The following is a 22,073-nucleotide window of genomic DNA, read 5'->3' as shown; positions in this document are numbered from 1 at the left end:
CTCAAAGGAGACCTGGAGAGCTGCCCAGGAATCCCTTAAATGGGCCGGTGGGCGGCAGAGGGAGAGCGCTGACTGCCACCGCAGTGAGGATCCCGTGCTCGCGCAGGGGGACCGGGTCTGGCTCTCGACCCGAAACCTGCCCCTCCGCCTTCCCTGCCGGAAGCTGGGTCCGCAGTTTGTGGGGCCATTTAATGTCCTGAGGAGAAAAAACGAGGTGTGTTATAGGTTACAGCTCCCCCCTTACTATTGTATTAACCCCTCGTTTCATGTGTCTCTCCTCAGGCCGGTGGTAGCTGGTCCACTGCAGGACGTTGAGGTGCGGGAGGTCCCTCTGCCCCCCCTGGACATCGAGGGGGCCCGGCGTACACAGTACGTTCCATCCTTGACTCTAGGTGTCGGGTGGGGGGCCTGCAGTACCTCATGGATTGGGAGGGGTATGGTCTGGGGGAGAGGAGCTGGGTGGGGGGACATCTTGGACCCATCCCTGCTGGGTGAGTTCCACAGCCTCCATCCGGACTGCCCTGCGCCTCGCCCTCCGGCTCGTCCTCGAGGCCTGGAGGCGCGCTGCGGGAGCCGCGCATCAGGAGGGGGGTACTGTCACGACTTCCACCGAAGGTGGCTCCTCTCCCTGTTCGGGCGACGCTCGGCGGTCGTCGTCGCCGGTCTACTAGCTGCCACCAATCCCTTTTTCCTTTTCGTTTGGTTTTGTCTGTCTTGTGTTTCACCTGTGTCGAGTTTAGGTTCATTAGTGGGGTATTTAATCTCGCCCTACCAGTGTGGTTTCGTGCGGGATTGTTTGTGTACCTGTCATTGGTTTGGGTTGCATTTCATTTTGTTCGTTTAGACAGGTGTATTTTTTCTGGACTGTGTTCCGGATAATTTAGTGCTCTGCTGTATTTGGTCCTGTGCCTGTGCTAATAATGGACTCTTGAATAAACGCCTTCTCTACATTATTTACTCTCCTGCGCCTGACTTCACACCCCACCCACCTCTCCTAGGGAGAACTGACATAGCCACCCTTTACCTTGATGGCAGCTTTGCACACTCTTGGAATTATTTCAAATCAGCTTCATGAGGTAGTTAGCTGGAATGCATTTCTATTAACAGGTGTGCCTTGTTAAAAGTTATTTTGTGGAATTTCTTTCCTTCTTAAAACCTGTTGGGGCTAGGGGGCAGTATTTTCACGGCTGGATAAAAAACGTACCCGATTTAATCTGGTTACTACTCTTGCCCAGAAATGAGAATATGCATATAATTTGTAGATTTGGATAGAAAACACTCTAACGTTTCTAAAACTGTTTGAATGGTGTCTGTGAGTATAACAGAACTCATATGGCAGGCCAAAACCTGAGAAGATTCCATGAAGGAAGTGCCCTGTCTGACAATTTGTTGTCCTTCTGTTGCATCTCTCTCAAAATTACAGCATCTGTGCTGTTACGTGACACTTTCTAAGGCTTCCATTGGCTCTCTAAAGCCTTTAGAAAGCGTAATGACGCGTCTCCTGTCTCTGGGCAAAGTACAGCAGCAGAGTTTGTAAGTGGCCTGCCTGGGGACAGTGACACTGGAGATGCGCTTTAACAAGACTTTGCCATTTTTTTCTTTCTCTCTTTGAATGAATACAACGTTGTCCGGTTGGAATATTATCGCTATTTTACGAGAAAAATCGCATAAAAATTGATTTTAAACAGCGTTTGACATGCTTCTAAGTACGGTAATGGAATATTTTGAATTTTTTTGTCACGAAATGCACTCGCGCGTTACTCTTCGGATAGTGACCTGAACGCACGAACAAAACAGAGGTATTTGGATATAACAATGGATTATTTGGAACCAAAACAACATTTGTTGTTGAAGTAGAAGTCCTGGGAGTGCATTCTGACAAAGAACAGCAAAGGTAATCACATTTTTCTAATAGTAATTCTGAGTTTAGGTTGTCCCAAACTTGGTCGGTGTGAAATTAGCTAGCCGTGATGGCTGAGCTATGTACTCAGAATATTGCAATATGTGCTTTCGCCGAAAAGCTATTTTAAAATCTGACATAGCGTTTGCATAAAGGAGTTCTGTATCTATAATTCTTAAAATAATTCTTATTTATTTTGTCAACGTTTATCATGAGTAATTTAGTAAATTCACCGGAAGTTTTCGGTGGGTATGCTAGTTCTGAACATCACATGCTAATGTAAAAAGCTGGTTTTTGATATAAATATGAACTTGATTGAACAAAACATGCATGTATTGTATAACATAATGTCCTAGGAGTGTCATCTGATGAAGATCATCAAAGGTTAGTGCTGCATTTAGCTGTGGTTTGGGTTTTTGTGACATATATGCTTGCTTTGAAAATGGCTGTGTGATTATTTTTGGCAGGGTACTCTCCTGACATAATCTAATGTTTTGCTTTCGCTGTAAAGCCTTTTTGAAATCGGACAACGTGGTTGGATTAACCTCTTACATCTAGACATTCCGCTAGCGGAACACCTGCTCCAATATCCAATGATGGGCGTGGCGCGAATTACAAATTCCTCTAAAATCCGAAAACTTCCATTTTTCAAACATATGACTATTTTACAGCATTTTAAAGACAAGACTCTCGTTAATCTAACCACACTGTCCGATTTCAAAAAGGCTTTACAGCGAAAGCAAAACATTAGATTATGTCAGCAGAGTACCCAGCCAGAAATAATCAGACACCCATTTTTCAAGCTAGCATATAATGTCACAAAAAACAAAACCACAGCTAAATGCAGCACTAACCTTTGATGATCTTCATCAGATGACAACCCTAGGACATTATGTTATACAATGCATGCATGTTTTGTTCAATCAAGTTCATATTTATATCAAAAACCAGCTTTTTACATTAGCATGTGACGTTCAGAACTAGCATACCCCCCGCAAACATCCAGTGAATTTACTAAATTACTCACGATAAACGTTCACAAAAAACATAAATTATTTTAAGAATTATAGATACAGAACTCCTCTATGCACTCGATATGTCCGATTTTAAAATAGCTTTTCGGTGAAAGCACATTTTGCAATATTATCAGTAGATAGCCCAGCCATCACGGCTAGCCATTTAGACACCGACCAAGTTTAGCCCTGATCAAACTCCGATTTACTATTACAAAAGCTTCATTACCTTTGTTGTCTTCGTCAGAATGCACTCCCAGGACTGCTACTTCAATAACAAATGTTGGTTTGGTCCAAAATAATCCATCGTTATATCCGAATAGCGGCGTTTTGTTCGTGCGTTCCAGACACTATCCGAAATGGTAAATCAGGGTCGCGAGCATGGCGCAATTCGTGACAAAAGATTTCTAAATATTCCATTACCGTACTTCGAAGCATGTCAACTGCTGTTTAAAATCCATTTTTATGCCATTTTTCTCGTAAAAAAGCGATAATATTCCGACCGGGAATCTCCGTTTAGCTAAACAGAGGAAAGTAAACAAAGCTTTCGGTCGACGCGGGCACGAGCCTGAGTCTCACAGTACTGTAACCAGCCACTACCCAAACGCGCTACTTTGTTTCAACCAGAGCCTGCAAAGCCACGATTCAGCATTTTGCCGCATTCTGAGAGTCCATGTGAGCCGTAGAAAGTGTCACGTAAGAGCAGAGATCCCCTGTAATTGATAGAGATAATCAACAAGGCCAAGAAATGGTCAGACAGGGTACTTCCTGTACAGAATCTTCTCAGGTTTTGGCCTGCCAAATGAGTTCTGTTATACTCACAGACACCATTCAAACAGTTTTAGAAACTTTGGAGTGTTTTCTATCCAAAGCTAATAATTATATGCATATTCTAGTTTCTGGGCAGGAGTACTAATCAGATTAAATCGGGTACGTTTTTTATCCGTCCGTGAAAATACTGCCCCCTAGCCATAACAGGTTAACGAGAGTCTTATCTTTCAAATGGTGTAAAATAGTCATATGTTTGAGAAATTGAAGTTATAGCATTTGAGGTATTTGTATTTCGCGCCACGCGATTCCACTGGCTGTTGAATATGGTGGGACAGAGAGGTTAATGTGTTTCAGCCAATCAGTTGTGTTGTGACAAGGTAGGGGTGGTATACAAAAGATAACCCTATTTGGTAAAAGACCAAGTCCATATTATGGCAAGAACAGCTCAAATAAGCAAAGAGAAACGACCGCACATCAAAACTTTTAGACATGAAGGTCAGTCAATGCAGAAAATGTTAAGAACTTTTTAAGTTTCTTCAAATGCAGTCGCAAAAACCATCAAGCGCTATGATGAAACTGGCTCTCATGAGGACCACCACAGGAAAGGAAGACCCAGAGTTATCTCTGCTGCAGAAAATAAGTTCATTAGAATTAACTGCACCTCAGATTTCAGCCCAAATAAATGCTTCACAGAGTTCAAGAAACAGACACATCTCAACATCATCTGTCCAGAGGAGACTGCGTGAATCAGGCCTTCATGGTCGAATTGCTGCAAAGAAACCTACTAAAGGACACAAATAATAAGAAGAGACTTTCTTGATCCCAGAAACATGAGCAATGGACATTAGACCGATGGAAATCTGTCCTTTGGTCTGATGAGTCCAAATTTGAGGTTTTTGGTTCCAACCGTCTTTGTGAGATGCAGAGTAGGCGAACGGATGATCTCCGCAAGTGTGGTTCCCACTATGAAGCATGGAGGAATATGTGTGATGGTGTTGGGGTGCTTTGCTGGTGACACAGTCAGTGATTTACTTAGAATTCAAGGCACACTTGACCAGCATGGCTACCACAGCATTCTGCAGCGATACACCATCCCATCTGGTTTGCTCTTAGTTGGACATTTGTTTTTCAACAGGACAATGACCCAAAACACACCTCCAGGCTGTGTAAGGGCTGTTTAACCAAGGAGAGTGATGGAGTGCTGCATCATATGACCTGGCCTCTACAATCTCCCAATCTCAACCCAATTGAGATGGTTTGGAATGAGTTGGACTGCAGAGTGAAGGAAAAGCAGCCAACATGTGCTCAGCATATTTGAGAATTCCTTCAAGACTGTTGGAAAAGCATTCCTCATGAAGCTGGTTGAGAGAATGTCAAGAGTGTGAAAAGCTGTCATCAAGGCAAAGGGTGTTTACTTTGAACAATCTAAAATATAAAACATATTTTGATTTGTTTAACAATTATTTTGGTTACTACATGATTCCATATGTGTAATTTCATAACTTTGATGTCTTCACTATTATTCTACAATGTAGAAAATAGGGAAAAAATTAAGAAAAACCCTTGAATGAGTAGGTGTGTCCAAACTTTTGACTGGTACTGTACATGTGCTCTCAGGATGTAAGAGATCAATAATGTAATATATACAAATAATTTTAACTTATTTACTTGTTTTTACTTATTTTTATACAATCTTATCTCGTATATGGAAAATGTATTGTTTTCTATTTAGCCTGATGCATCAAATAGTGTTGTAAGACTTCATAATGCATATTGAACCGTCAATGAGACATTGACATTGACAATTGACTATGCTGTCGGTGTCCCATAATCACAGGCTCACTCAGCATTCATGTCTGATATGGGTTTGAGATTGATTGGTCGCATTATTTCGGGAAACTTAGATGGATAGGAAACTGAAAGCCATTGCTTTGTAATTTAACAGAAATGTCCATATCTAATAGTGTAATGACAAAAACCACTCCACTCAATCAAATTGCAATTCCAATGCAATTGCTGCAGCTAGTGCCAGTGTAACATCATGTGCATGTCAATACAATGTTATTTCTACATTAACTACATTGCTGCTACACAGGTATATGAGCAACTTAACATGTAAAGTGAACATGACTTCATGGACATTAGCCATAGCTTTTATCAGAAGATTGCTTGTGAAACTTCTCATCGCTAGTATCTGACTGCTAAAGGAGGAATGTTCAAATGGCAGTGCCAAAGACAATAATCAATAAGGGTTTGTTATCTCTTGGCATGGGGCATGCCAACTATGATTATGACCTTTCTCTGGTGGCCTATCAACTTTGTATGAAGATATATAGTTAGCACCTTTTATGCCAAAAATATTGTAATTATTACCCCAACTTTTCTAATAAAATCTTTTCTTTGATTATCATACTTGACATTTTATGCAAGCTCTGTCACTGACTATGAACATGTTTTCGGTGTATGTTAGTTTAGCTTCCTGAAAAAATCACAATGTTTTAAAGTGCAGCCTAATGTTCTTGGAAAAAATGTACCTATATTTTATACCATCTTATCTCATATATGGAAAAGCTCTTGTATTCCATTTAGACTGATGCATCAAAGATAATTTCTGCTTGGCTGTAATAACTCCAAGTAATAAATAAGGAAATGGGTCAGTAGCGTTTCAGATGTACCATCAGGTCAATGTTCTTTTCATAAAACATGGTGACCTACTTCTGACAGAGCATTGCATTGTGGGTTGCAGGTGTAGAGGCCAATTTGAGGCAATGTTTTGTAATTCATTCTGTCTTGCCTCAAGCACTTATTTTCCTCACCTCAATTCAATCAAATAACCATATTTATTCCTTCTATTCCTGGGGAAAACACCTGGCCAAAATACCACTGTTTCGTTCACATTGCAGCATAATAAAACAATTACTGTTTATAAATGTGATCCAAAACAATGCAAAACATAAATATTCCAAAAGCAGAATAGATTATGAGTGTTTGGTATTCAGATGCCAAACCATTATTTGATAACTTGTTTTTTGAAAGGTTGACCTTTACATGAACAAAAGGCCCTAGGCAGATCTTAGTGATCTAAATACTTGACCTTTTCCCCCAATTCAGTTATTTGCCGTTTGTTCATTAAGATGACTAATTTGATGTTTGCTTGTACCTATTTGTTCAGCTTGAGACATTTTAGTGCAACTGACTTGTGGGGAAACATAGAGATACATTAATAATTTTACCGAGAAGAGCCTTCTAAAAATGCGATCAGTATTTCATCCTTCTGTTTTTAGTTCAGACCTGTGATCCATGACCAGGTCACAAATGACTGTCCATGGATAAATGAGATTCGAAGATGTGGACCTGGGGTACCCTGCAAAAGGATAAGCGAGGTCAAGAGTAACATATTCAATGCGGCAAACCATTTTCCGAGGTCTTTCCTCTTTTTCATTAGGCAGCAATGGCCCCATTTTTTTTTAGAACCACTCACATACCAAGGGTTTCCATGGTCACCACATTCAGCACTACTGGAACACCCACTGTTACCATATCTTAGTTACCACATTCAACATGTGTCAACTACCTGAGTTTGTACTATTCACCAGGCCCACTGTCTGTCACACAAATACCCATGATTACCACAGCCACCGTACCATGGGTAGGGGGGTCATGAAATTTTGTCAGCTGGTTATTGTCATTCAAATGACTGCGAGTCTCACAGTAATTGATTGTTAATTAACATAATATATTCTTAAAAGTCTAAGCCGTTGGGGGGGGGTTCTAAGCTGACATATGTCATTGTTTTAAGATGGTCACACTATGAATCATTTAGCTATTTTATTTAGAATTTTAGGACTCCTTTAGGTATACAAGAAAATACATAAAAAATGTACTACTGTAGCCAAGAGCCACGCATTGAATAACACATTCATAAAATTGAATGCCAAAAAAATGGAATGGCAAAATATTAATCATATGAAACAAGGTTTGAAATATTTATCCTATCTCTAAGAGATATAAGAAAGCTCAGGATTTTTTTCGTTGTTGCTTTTTTACACGTATTTAACCCCTTTTTTGGGTAGGCACAAAACGACCTTAGTCCCATGAGCAAAATGGAGACCTTAGTCCCATTAACAAAACGGAGAACACCAAGGTGTTCATGAGAATTTCACGTTTCCACAGTGGGTTCACATGAGTCTTTAGCTTACACTACAGAGGTTTTTGTGAGAAGACCGATTTTCAGGATGTCTCATGGTCTGACAAACACCGCTCTAGCTCTTCCACCTTTCACCGCAGATGCAAAAGTGCGACATCAGCAGATGCAAAAGTGCGACATCAGCAGCTGTGGTTGATTGAGATGCATCCAATGCTCAAACTAATGAATTTGACGGGGATTATTTTATTACGTTACTTAGATTGACGCACCGGTGTGTCTATTGACTCTAGGGTATTGTAATATACACCACCACAATAAATCCATTATTTATTTTAGGCAGGTCTAAAGAAACATTATGATATGAAGAAAATGTCTTTCAGAAGAACATAACATGCAGTAGGCTAACTCATATTATCTGGCTATGTGCCATACCATATGCTATAGGCTAGTTCATTTTGTCACACCTACGGTAGCCAGGCTATGAAGAGTCTATTGTCCTGCTAATATCCCCTCAAGGAAATATTGATGGGCTATTGCTCTCCGCCTTATGACCTCAAACTGCACCATTTTGTTTCTCTCCATCGCCCACACACACTTTAAACATTTGGATAATAAAGCATTTAAAGCATATTGAAGATAGAAGCAGCCTCTTAATGAGTTCCGAGAGCTGATCTGTTATACAACGATTATTATTTTTATTAACCCTGCATGATAATTATATAAATGCCCCTTATTATTATTATTAGATATTATTTTAGAATCCTCCAATCCTGGAACCGTTGTTTGCAGAATTCACAGCCCGCTACGCCTGTGAAAAACAAAATGCCTCCAGTTGTCCATCACTACTGTAAATAAAAACACAGAATATCTAAGGGGCTTTTATATAATTATAATGCAGGATTAATAATAATAGTAATATCATTTAATAATCGTTGGATAACAGATCGGCTCTTGGAACTCATTAAGAGGTGGCTTCTATCTTCAATATAATCATTATTTCAGAAGGTTAAACCCGTAGGTTTTAGGCCTGCAGTAGGTTATAATAAACAGAAAATTGCATGTCAATTCATAAAGCATGCACCATGGAATCGGTACATCGAAAATCTCTTCCCAACTATTTTGCAATCTTTATGGCACAGCTGGCAATTTTATGGTCCTTAAATGAAACTGGTATATATTTCTATTTATCACAAATTTCTTTAACCAATTTTGGTGTATAATGCAGGGCCGACAGACAAGTTCCTTACTTTATTTTCTTTGTAACTGAATTGCAACCAACTTTCTATGCCTTGTTTAAAAATAACAATATTTTGGAGATGATTTATTTTCAAATAACCGAAAGTGAGCAATTGTAATCTGAATAAAGGGAAAAGGGCGATTCTTGAACATGGGTTGAGACATTCTTACTAATTTGTAAATAAAGCCAGTTTGTTATTTAGAGGGAGAGAAACCAAAAGCCCACCGTGCCTATTTTTCAAAAATCGTCAGTCCACATGTCAAGTGAAATTCCCCCATTGTATTAACCCAAGTTCTCTCTTATCTCCAGGACCACCGACAGTTTTTGTTATTGTTGCCTGATTCAGGACTCTAGTGCAAGAGGAGAGACTCAAACTGAAAACGCCTCCATTAATTGCCACAGTTTAGACTACCGATAGATCAGCGTTCTAACTCCCCCTTGTGATAGTGTGGTGCAATGACAGAAAGACACCATCTACCACTAACGGTCGTGGCATAAGCTTGTAACTTTTAAAGGAAGAACCACTGTACCTCCCGAGAGAATTCTCTTCGGTCTCTCAAGGAACAACACTGGACTTTGTGCAAACTGGAAACCACATATCCTGAGGCTGCATGTATTGTAGCGGGGTACTTTAGCAAAGCAAATTTGAGAAAAACACATTGCCTGTGGAACTCGTGCTTCAAAAACTCTCGACCATTGTTACTTTCCAGTCCGGGGATGGCTACAAAGCCCTCCCCTGCCCTCTCTTTGGCAAATCAGATCACGACTCCATTCTGCTCCTCCCTTCCCATAGGCAGAAACTCAAACAGGATGTACCTGTGCTAAGGTCTATTCAACGCTGGTCTGACCAATCGGAATCCATGCATCAAGATTGTTTTTGATCACATGGACAGGGACATGTTCCGGGTTGCATCTGAGAATAATATTCACATATACACTGACACGATGACTGAGTTAATCAGGAAGTGTATAGGGGATGTTGTTCCCACTGTGATGATTAAAACCTATCCAAATCAAAAAAAGTGGATAGATGGCAGTATTCGCACAAACCTGAAAGCGTGAACCACCACATTTAACCGCGGCAATGTGACTGGGAATATGGCAGAATACAAACAGTCCAGTTATGCCATCCGTAAGGGAATCAAATAGGCAAACATCAGTACAGAGACAAAGTGGATTCGCAATTCAATGGCTCAGACACGAGACGTATGTGGAAGGAACTCCAGACAATCACAGATTACAAAGGGAAAACCAGCCATATTGCTGACACCGACGACTTGTTCCCGGACAAGCCAATCACCTTCGCCCGCTATGAGGATAACATACTGCCGCCAAGGGGGCCGCTCTCGTTCTCTGTGGCCGATTAAAACATTTAAGCATGTTAACCCTCGCAATGCTGCCGACCCAGATTGCATCCCTAGACGCATCCTCGGAGCATGCGCAGACCTGCTGGCTGGAGTGTTTACGGACATATTTAATCTCTTCCTATTCAAGTCTGCTGTCCTTACTTGCTTCAAGATGTCCACCATTGTTCCTGTACCCAAGAAAGCAATGGTAACTGAAATAAATGACTATCGCCCCATAGCAATCACTTCTGTCATCATGAAGTGCTTTGAGAGGCTAGTTAAGGATCATATCACCTCCACCTTACCCGACACCCTAGATCCACCGCAATTTGCATATCGCCCGATAGATACACAGATGATGCAATCGCTATCGCACTGCACACTGCCTTATCCCATCTGGACAAGAGGAATACCTATGTAAAAGTTATGTTAATTGACTACAGCTCAGCCTTCAACACCATAGTACACTCCAACCTCATCATTAAGCTCAGGGCCCTGGGTCTGAACCCCACCCTGTGCAACTGGGTCCTGGACATCCTACAGGTCATCCCCAGGTGGTGAGGGTAGGTAATAACACCTCTACTACGCTGAACCTCAACACGGGGGCTCTACAAGGGTGCGTGCTCAGCCCCCTCCTTTACTACCTGTCACTACCAGGCCACACACTCCTCCAACTCAATCATCACGTTTGCAGATAACACAACAGTGGTAGGCCTGATTACCAATAATGATGAGACAGCCTACAGGGAGGAGTGGTTCCAGGAAAATAACCTCTCTCTAAATGTCAACAATTCTCAAACCTGCACCTTAGAGGCTGCTGCCCTATGTACATAGACATGGAACACTGGTCACTTTTACCAATTTCATACTGTATTCTGGTCAAGGCCATCCTATTCAATTCTTCAGATATACTACATATTCTATTCACATACTAGCCATAATGTCTGTACATCATATCCTATCACATACATATGTATATATATGGTATGATACTGTATCATTGTGTACTGAGTGGTGTTCCCTGCTATAATACTGTAGGTGTATGTTGGTCTTTGTGCTACACCAACCTCCAGATCCCTTTCTGTATGTTATCATTGTATCTCTGTAAATGATGCTGTTTTAGACATAACCACAGGTAAATGTCACGTCCTGGCCAGTATAAGGGTTAATTGTCATTGTAGTTTGGTCAGGACGTGGCAGAGGGTATTTGGTTTATGTGGTTCGGGGTGGTGTTTTTGTAGTAAGGGCATTTGATTTAAGTATTCCGGGGTTTTTGGGGCACTGTTTGAGATTCATGTATTCTATGTTTAGTCTAGGTAGTCTGTTTCTATGTAGAGTTAATTGGGGTGGACTTCCAATTGAAGGCAGCTGTGTGGTGTTGCCTTTGATTGGAAGTCCTATATTAGTTGGGTGTGTTTGTCTGTGTGTTTGTGGGAGATTGTTCCGTGTATAGCGTCAAGCCTTACAGGACTGTTTATTGTCGGTGTGTTTCTTTTTGTATACGTGTTTATTTTGGGTTTGCCTTCTTTCCCTATAATAAAGAAGATGAGTATACACATACCTGCTGCGTTTTGGTCCTCCATTACCAACAACAACCGTGACAGAATCTCCCACCACCAAAGGATCAAGCAGCAGAGGAAGGACCAAAGGGATTTTGAGTTGGACTGGCGGGAGAAATGGACCTGGGAGGAAGTTCTGGACGGGGCTGGACCTTGGCACCAGGCTGGGGAGTACCGTCGCCCACGGGAGGAAATTGAGGCAGCCAAGGCACAGAGGCGGATGTACGAGGCCTTGGACGCGCTGAGGGAGAAGCACAAGAGGCACCCCCAATAATTGTTTTGGTGGGGGCACACGGGTAGTTTGGCTAGGCCAAGGAAGAGCCGGAAGCCAGCTACCCGTGGTTATATGGAGGAGCGTATGAGGTGGAAGGCACCATGTTTCGCTGAAGAGCACACTCTCTCACCCATACGCACGCACAGTCCGGTGCGCGGTTTGTTCCAGCCCAGCGCAGATGCCGTGCTAGAGTGGGCATCCAGCCTGGGAGGAGGATGCCTGCGCAGCGCATCTGGTCGCCGGTACGCCTCCTCGGACCAGGCTACCCTACTCCCGCTCTAAGCACGGCAACCATCAGGCCCTTGCACAGCCCAGTTCGCCCTGCTGTGTGGTGTTGCCTTTGATTGGAAGTCCTATATTAGTTGGGTGTGTTTGTCTGTGTGTTTGTGGGAGATTGTTCCGTGTATAGCGTCAAGCCTTACAGGACTGTTTATTGTCGGTGTGTTTCTTTTTGTATACGTGTTTATTTTGGGTTTGCTTTCTTTCCCTATAATAAAGATGAGTGTACACATACCTGCTGCGTTTTGGTCCTCCATTACCAACGACAACCGTGACAGTAAACAGGGAACTGTCTTTTCAGGAAGTTGGTTGAGTCCAAATGTATGCCCAGGCAGCACAAGTTTGTTATCATTGCGTGCCAGGCTACAAACACACGTGATGATAGAGAATACCAATCTATGAACTCAATGAAAAGGACATCTTTATCCATTTCAAATCGTCTGCAAATGGCACGGCATTAAACACTAAATGGTTAAGACTTTCTACTTGACATTGAGGTGTGACAGTGAATTCAATAAATACTTTAGCTAAGTACATTTCCTAAAGAAATTGTCTGTGCTTGCTAGCTTACCATTGAAGGCTATGGAGAAATGAACCGTTAATTGTATAATTTAAAAGTTATATTTCTTATGGTATAAGTAGCATCCAAACATTTTGTTCAAGCCACCTGAAGTCTGTCTACCTGAAAAAGTTGTTTGAATGATGTTTTGATGTTGGTAGCTTTTATGGTTTTGGCGCTACAGGTGCCAGCAGAAGGGTAATACGAAGTATGTCAGATTTCTAAAGTGGTTCTTGCTTTTCAGAAAGCACACCTAATAAGTATGTTGTATTATTATTGTAAATTATTATATTATTATATCCACCATGTGGGAACACAGACAAAAACAAGGAGACTCAGGCATATGCAGAGTCATTTTTTTATGCAAAAACCCACAATTGGGTCTTGAACAATGTGTAGCTGTGCAGTGTTTACAGTTTGGTGACAAGAGAAGAAGTAAACGAATGTGACAGGCTATGAATCAGGTTTCCACACAGTGTTTGTCCATCTGGAACAAAACCTTAATTAGTGGTTTAACATATAGTCATTAGCTTCAGATAAAACCCAACATCCGCTCTTGTCATAGAACACGGCAGAAACAGACATCCCTAACCACGGACGGAAATTATCCTAAGACTATTACTTTTTAGACAGGGTTAGTAAATGTACCAAACAAGCCCACTAGCCCGAGACTAGTACTTTTTAGACCGGGTTAGTAAATGTACCAAACAAGCCAGGTTGCCAGTGAAATGTTGTCTTTTCACAGGTTTTGGACCTCAATGTTACCCGGGCTAGTATGAATTGATGTCTACTAACCGGCTGGCTAGTGCCCCAAATCTCTAATTGTTCCTATAATTTCAAATATAGCTTGGTGTAAATTAATGAAGATGGTTATTTTATAACAGTTTGATATTTAATCAGGAACAGCCATGATTTAAGCTGGTGTGTTTTCTCAGAACTGGGTGTGCATGGGATTGCACAAGCCCATGTCCTTGGTTGGCCTGCATTTCACTTCCTATCAGTTTAGCCTTTCAGACCTTTATTTGGGTAGATTTGGTTCAGTTTAGCTCTCATCCACAATGTCATTTCTCTGCAGTAGAATTATATTCTGCAAAGTGGAAAATGACTCAATAGTGGACTGTCTCTGGAAGTCAGCAATGAGCACAAACATAACCATTATTTTGTTGACAAACTGTGACAGGAGATGTTCATCATATTAGTGTGTTCTTCCAAGTAGATTAGTAATGCATTAATCATGTTAGCCGATGAAGCGGAACATGGTGGAGAGAGAGGCTACTGCCAACAACATGAACAAGACAACCAGGTTACTCTACCTTCAGATGTTACTCTACCTTCTGCATTTTGTCAATGTATTCTATTTTTATGCAAAGCATGTTTCTGTGACTTTAGTGCTGGCCTAAAACACTGACAATGGTGGCTACCTGCTATATTTGTCTTTCCATGTGGCTTTAACGTCTATGGGCTAGGTGGGACGCTTGCGTCCCACCTAGTCAACAGCCAGTGTAATCCCGTGGCGCGATATTCAAATACCTCAAAAATGCAAAAACTTCAATTTTTCAAACATATGACTATTTTACACCATTTTAAAGACAAGACTCTCGTTAATCTAACCACACTGTCCGATTTCAAAAAGGCTTTACAACGAAAGCAAAACATTAGATTATGTCAGCAGAGTACCCAGCCAGAAATAATCAGACACCCATTTTTCAAGCTAGCATATAATGTCACATAAACCCAAACCACAGCTAAATGCAGCACTAACCTTTGATGATCTTCATCAGATGACAACCCTAGGACATTATGTTATACAATACATGCATGTTTTGTTCAATCAAGTTTATATTTATATCAAAAACCAGCTTTTTACATTAGCATGTGACTAGCATGTGACTAGCATTCCCACCGAACACTGCCGGTGAATTTACTAAATTACTCACGATAAACGTTCACAAAAAACATAACAATTATTTTAAGAATTATAGATACAGAACTCCTCTATGCACTCAATATGTCCGATTTTAAAATAGCTTTTCGGTGAAAGCACATTTTGCAATATTCTCAGTAGATAGCCCGGCATCACAGGGCTAGCTATTTAGACACCCAGCAAGTTTAGCACTCACCAAAGTCAGATTTACTATAAGAAAAATGTTATTACCTTTGCTGTTCTTCGTCCGAATGCACTCCCAGGACTTCTACTTCAATAACAAATGTTGGTTTGGTCCCAAATAATCCATTGTTATATCCAAATAGCTGCGTTTTGTTCGTGCGTTCAAGACACTATCCGAAAGGGTAAATAAGGGTGACGAGCATGGCGCATTTCGTGACAAAAAATGTCTAAATATTCCATTACCGTACTTCGAAGCATGTCAACCGCTGTTTAAAATCAATTTTTATGCCATTTTTCTCGTAAAAAAGCGATAATATTCTGACCGGGAAAGCCTGTATACGTACAAAGAGAGAGAAAATAAATACATCTCGTGCCCTCGTGCACGAGCGTGAGTCTCAGAGTACTCTGACCAGCCACTATCCAAACGCGATAATGTGTTTCAGCCAGAGGCTGCCTCGATATCATTTAGCTTTTTCCTGGGTTCTGAGAGCCTATGGGAGCCGTAGGAAGTGTCACGTTACGGCAAAGATCCTCAGTCTTCAATAAAAAGAGCCAAGATGAACAACAACTTGTCAGAGAGGGCGCTTCCTGTTTGGAATCTTCTCAGGTTTTTGCCTGCCATATGAGTTCTGTTATACTCACAGACACCATTCAAACAGTTTTAGAAACGTTAGGGTGTTTTCTATCCAAAGCCAATAATTATATGCATATTCTAGTTACTGGGCAGGAGTAGTAACCAGATTAAATCGGGTACGTTTTTTTATCCGGCCGTGTCAATACTGCCCCCTAGCCCTAACAGGGTATAGATGAAACTCCTTTTTGTCTTTACACTGTTTAATAATGTCCCACAAGACGTCCACTAAAAGAGAAGCACTGGACTGTGAAATGGAAATTGTTATTTAGTAGTATTATTCAGGTGTTAACCATATTTATATCTTGCATATATCATGTTTACCATCCAACAGGATTAGTTTCTAATCCAATTAACTAGTAAAGACAATAACATTTACATGTCTATAATAACCAGTTATTACAAAAATGTCTTCATGTCATTGTACCACTCAACCCTGATCCGAAAAGGTGTAAACACCTGCATCACGAGACTAAAAAGTTGCTGATTGAAAGAGCAGTATAAAAATGTAATTGCTTTAGGCACAAACGTTTCTCTTCATGGATTGAGGGGTTTTAGGGAATAAATGTGACCCCAACAATGTGCCGCCTGGATTGCAGTATCATATACACCTCCACAGGATTAAGCACATGTTCATAATAGATTTTGCTGCAACAACTTGGCCTCAGGATCACAGATCAATTTAGGCTTCTTCAAAGTACCCACCAAGGCTTTCGGGGGGGGGGGCTGATCTTTTCAAAATGTTTGAAAACCATTTCAATTTATTTTATTGTGTAAAAATATAGTCCGAAATCAATTTTCTAACATACAAGTATATACTTTCAATTTGTATTAAGACATACAGTTAATTTATGGGAGAAATGGTAGAACAGCTATTCATTTACGAGAGAATAATGCAAAAACATCAGGAACACTGATAGGAGAGAGAGCTGATAAATCACTGTGAATTCCAATGTGCTGTTGTCAAACTGACATCTAAAATTCATTTTCAATATTTTTCTAGTGCGCCAAACACTCCATTCCCAATGTCTGGTGCATATTTAATGCAGTGTGAGTATCTAAAGACGAATCACTTGGTAGCACAACGACATTTTATGAATTAGTTTGATGAAATGAGATCGCTAAGAGCACTGAATACAGTACATCATATGTACCGAAAGAGAGAGAGAGAGAGAGAGAGAGAGAGAGAGAGAGAGAGAGAGAGAGAGAGAGAGAGAGAGAGAGAGAGAGAGAGAGAGAGAGAGAGAGAATTGCCTATGTCTCAAACAGGCTAACAGTCCCTTTTTTGGCCGTGAGAGGCTCTTTAAGTTCCATGATATGGACAGTGGTAGATAAAGTACAACATTGTCATACTTGAGTGAAAGATACTTTAATCGAAAAAGACAAAAAAAGTGAAAGTCAGTAAAAGTGAAAGTCACCCAGTAAAATACTACTTGAGTAAAAATCTAAAAGTTTCTGGTTTTAAATATATTTCCGTACAATGGAGGAAAAATAACTCAATTATCATGCTTGAGTAAAAGTAAATGTCCTACATAAATAACAGTAAATGCAAACCAGACGGCATGATGTTCTTTTTTTTTTACAGACAGCCATGGGCACACTCCAACATAATTTCCAAACGCAGTATTTGTGCTTACTGAGCCCGCAAGATCAGAGGCAGCAGGGATGGCAATGCGTTACATTGATAGTTGTGTGAATTGGACCATATTGCTGTCCTGCCTGAGCATTCAAAATGTAACAACTACCTTTGGGTGTCAGGGAAAATGTATAAAGTAAAAAGTACATACTTTCTTTAGGAATGTAGTGGAATGAAAGTGGAAGTTGTATAAAATATAAATAGCAAAATAAAATACAGATAGCCAAAAAAGTACTTAAGTAGGAGTTTTCTTACTTAGTTACTTTATACCCCTGGCTATGGATCTCTGTTAACACTTTACACCCAGTGACATAACACGTTATGACACGGTCATAACCATGTCATTACATGCCTTAACAGCTGACTTAACTTGTCATAACCTGTCATTAAATGGTCATAACACTGTCATAACCCATACATTTACACTGGTTGTGACATACAGTACCAGTCAAAAAATTGGACACACCTACGCATTCCAGGGTTTTTCTTTGTTTGTACTATTTTCTACATTGTAGAATAATAGTGAAGACATCAAAGTATGAAATAACACATTAAATCATGAGGTAACCAAAAAAGTGTTAAAAAAATAATTTGAGATTCTTCAAAGTAGCCACCCTTTGCCTTGACGACAGCTTTGCCCACTATTGGCATTCCCTCAACCAGCTTCACCTGGAATGCTTCTCCAACAGTCTTGAAGGAGTTCCCACATGTGCTGAGAACTTGTTGGCTGCTTTTCCACTCTGCGGTCCAACTCATCCCAAATAATCTCAATTGGGTTGAGGTTGGGTGATTGTGGAGGCCAGGTCATCTGACGCAGCACTCCATCACTCTCCTTCTTGGTCAAATAGCCCTTACACAGCCTGGAGGTGTGTTGGGTCATTGTCCTGTTGAAAAACAAATAAGTGTAAACCAGATGGGATGGTGTATCGCTGCAGAATGATGTGGTAGTCATGGTAGTTAAGTGTCCATTTAATTCTAAATAAATCACAGACAGTGTTACCAGCAAAGCACCCCCACACCATCACAGCTCCTCCATGCTTCACAGTGGGAACCACACATGCGGAGATCATTCGTTCACCTACTCTGCGTCTCACAAAGACATGGTGGTCGACACCAAAAATCTCAAATTTGGACTCATCAGACCAAAGGACAGATTTCCACATGGCTAATATCCATTGCTTGTGTTTCTTGGCCCAAGCAAGTCTCTTCTTATTATTGGTGTCCTTTAGTAGTGGTTTCTTTGCAGCAATTCGACCATGAAGGCCTGATTCACGCAGTCTCCTCTGAACAGTTGATGTTGAGATGTGTCTGTTACTTGAACTCTGTGAAGCATTTATTTGGGCTGCAATTTCTGAGGCTGGTAACTCTAATGAACTTATCTTCTGCAGCAGAGGTAACTCTGGGTCTTCCTTTCCTGTGGCTGTCCTCATGAGAGCCAGTTTCATCATAGCGCTTGATGGTTTTTGCGACCGCACTTTAAGAAACTTTCAAAGTTCTTGACATTACCGATAGGTTAACATTTACCCATGGGTTAACATTGACTGACCTTCATGTCTTAAAGTAATGATAGACTGTCATTTTCTCTTTCCCTATTTGAGCTGTTCTTGCCATAATATGGACATGGACTTCTACCAAATAGGCCTCTCTTCTGTATACCACCCCTACCTTGTCACAACACAACTGATTGGCTCAAATGTGTTAAGATGGAAAGAAATTCCACAAATTAACTTTTAACAAGGCACACCTGTTAATTGAGGTGACTACCTCATGAAGCTGATTGAGACAATTCCAAGAGTGTGCAAAGCTGTCATCAAGGCAAAGGGTGGCTATTTTGAAGAATCTGAAATATAACATATATTTTGATATGTTAAACACTTTTTTTGTTACTACATGATTCCGTATGTGTTATATCATAGTTTTGATGTCTTCATTATTATTCTACAATGTAGAAAATAGTCCAAACAAGAAAAAACCTGGAATCAGTAGGTGTGTCCAAACCTTTGACTGGTCCTGTGTATTGCGTTATTTTAAGGCTGGTTATGACACCTACATATGAGTCAAAATCAATATATATTCAAATATTTTTTTTCCATGCCAAGAAATTTCCTTTCATGTGAAAGTTTAAAAAAAATCATTTATTGTTGTTGTAATGAATTCTTTACAGTCATGTTTTATTCATAATATTTAAATAACTTCAAGAAAATACACTTGAGGACACTGTCATGAAGCATCATGACCATTCTGTGTCACTTTACTTGGACTAAGAAAATACACTTTCTGACACTGTCAAGAAGCATTATGACCATCATAATCATAAACTCAGCAAAAAATAAACATCCTCTCACTGTCAACTGCATTTATTTACAGCAAACTTAACATGTGAAAATATTTGTATGAACATAACAAGATTCAACAACTGAGACATAAACTGAGCAAGTTCCACAGACATGTGACTAACAGAAATGGAATAATGTTTCCCTGTACAAAGGGAGGGTCAAAATCAAAAGTAACTTTCAGTTTCTGGTGTGGCCACCAGCTGCATTAAGTACTGCAGTTCATCTCGTCCTCATGGACTTCAACAGATTTGCCAGTTCTTGCTGTGAGATGTTACCCCACTCTTCCACCAAGGCACCTGCAAGTTCCCGGACATTTCTGAGGGGAATGGCTCTAGCACACCCACCGATCCAAATGATCCCAGACATGCTCAATGGGATTGAGATCCGGGCTCTTCGCTGGCCCTGGAAGAACACTGACATTCCTGTCTTGCAGGAAATCACGCACAGAACGAGCAGTATGGCTGGTGGCATTGTCATGCTGGAGGGTCATGTCAGGATGAGCCTGCAGGGAGGGTACCACATGAGGGAGGAGGATGTCTTCCCTGTAACGCACAGCGTTGAGATTGCCTGCAATGACAACAAGCTCAGTCCGATGATGCTGTGACACACCGCCCCAGACCATGACGGACACTCCACCTCCAAATCGATCCCATTCCAGAGTAGAGGCCTCGGTGTAACGCTCATATCTTCAACGATATACGCGAATCCGACCATCACCCCTGGTGAGACAAAAACCGCGACTCGTCAGTGAATAGCACTTTTTGCCAGTCCTGTCTGGTCCAGCGTCGGTGGGTTACATTTACATTTACATTTTAGTCATTTAGCAGACGCTCTTATCCAGAGCGACTTACAAATTGGTGCATTCACCTAAATATCCAGTGGAACAACCACTTTACAATAGTGCATCTAAATCTTTTAAGGGGGGGTTAGAAGGATTACTTTATCCTATCCCAGGTATTCCTTGAAGAGGTGGGGTTTCAGGTGTCTCCGGAAGGTGGTGATTGACTCCGCTGTCCTGGCGTCGTGAGGGAGCTTGTTCCACCATTGGGGTGCCCATATGGGTTTGTGCCCATAAGCGACATTGTTGCCGGTGATGTCTGGTGAGGACCTGCCTTACAACAGGCCTACAAGCCCTCAGGTCCAGCCTCTCTCAGCCTATTGCGGACAGTCTGAGCACTGATGGAGGGATTGTGCGTTCCTGGTGTAACTCGGGCAGTTGTTGTTGCCATCCTGTACCTGTCCCGCAGGTGTGATGTCCGGATATACCGATCCTGTGCAGGTGTTGTTACACGTGGTTTGCCACTGCGAGGATGATCAGCTGTCCATCCTGTCTCCCTGTAGCACTGTCTTAGGCATCTCACAGTTCGGACATTGCAATTTATTGCCCTGGCCACATCTGCAGTCCTCATGCCTCCTTGCAGCATGCCTAAGGCACGTTTACGCAGATGACCCTGGCATCTTTCTTTTGGTGTTTTTCAGAGTAATTAGAAAGGCCTCTTTAGTGTCCTAAGTTTTCATAACTGTGACCTTAATTGCCTACCGTCTGTAAGATGTTAGTATCTTAACGACTGTTCCACAGGTGCATCTTCATGAATTGTTTATGGTTCATTGAACAAGCATGGGAAACAGTGTTTAAACCCTTGACAATGAAGATCTGAGAAGTTTTTTGGATTTTCACGAATTATCTTTGAAAGACAGGGTCCTGAAAAAGGGACGTTTCTTTTTTGCTGAGTTTATAAGCCAGATAGGCCTATCACCTACATGCCCTTATTTCCTGTTCCTGAAATCTGCTCCTGCATTCATCCCAGTCATCAGGAACAGAGCATTGCGGTGGGTGCATGTCTGACATCAATGATGTACACAATTACAATGATTATTTAATATGGTACATTTAAAAAAATGTTGTACAACATGTCATCAGACCAGAACAGCTGACATAACTTGTCATAACTTTTGACACGTAGGGTAAGCTGTAATGGAATGTTTTGCCTTGTGTGGTAGGTTTTGTGAGGTTTTACACTCTTATATAGGTGTAATAACCAGCTATAAAATAACGCAATATACAGTAGGTCACAACAGGTGTTAATATATGTGCCATGAGTGTTATGAGCATATTATAAAAGGTTATGACAAGTTATGTCAGCTGGTATGACATATTATGACATGATTGTGACTATGTTATAATATGTTATGACGCTGTTTGTCAAGTAAAGTTTTACCGGATCTGTTTTTCCAGGCTTTACAGGTAAGGCTGGCCACACAGTTCAGATGTAGAATC

This window comes from Salmo salar, chromosome ssa09, assembly GCF_905237065.1.
Source record: "Salmo salar chromosome ssa09, Ssal_v3.1, whole genome shotgun sequence".
Taxonomy (NCBI): domain Eukaryota; kingdom Metazoa; phylum Chordata; class Actinopteri; order Salmoniformes; family Salmonidae; genus Salmo; species Salmo salar.
Note: the sequence above shows the minus strand (reverse complement) of the source record.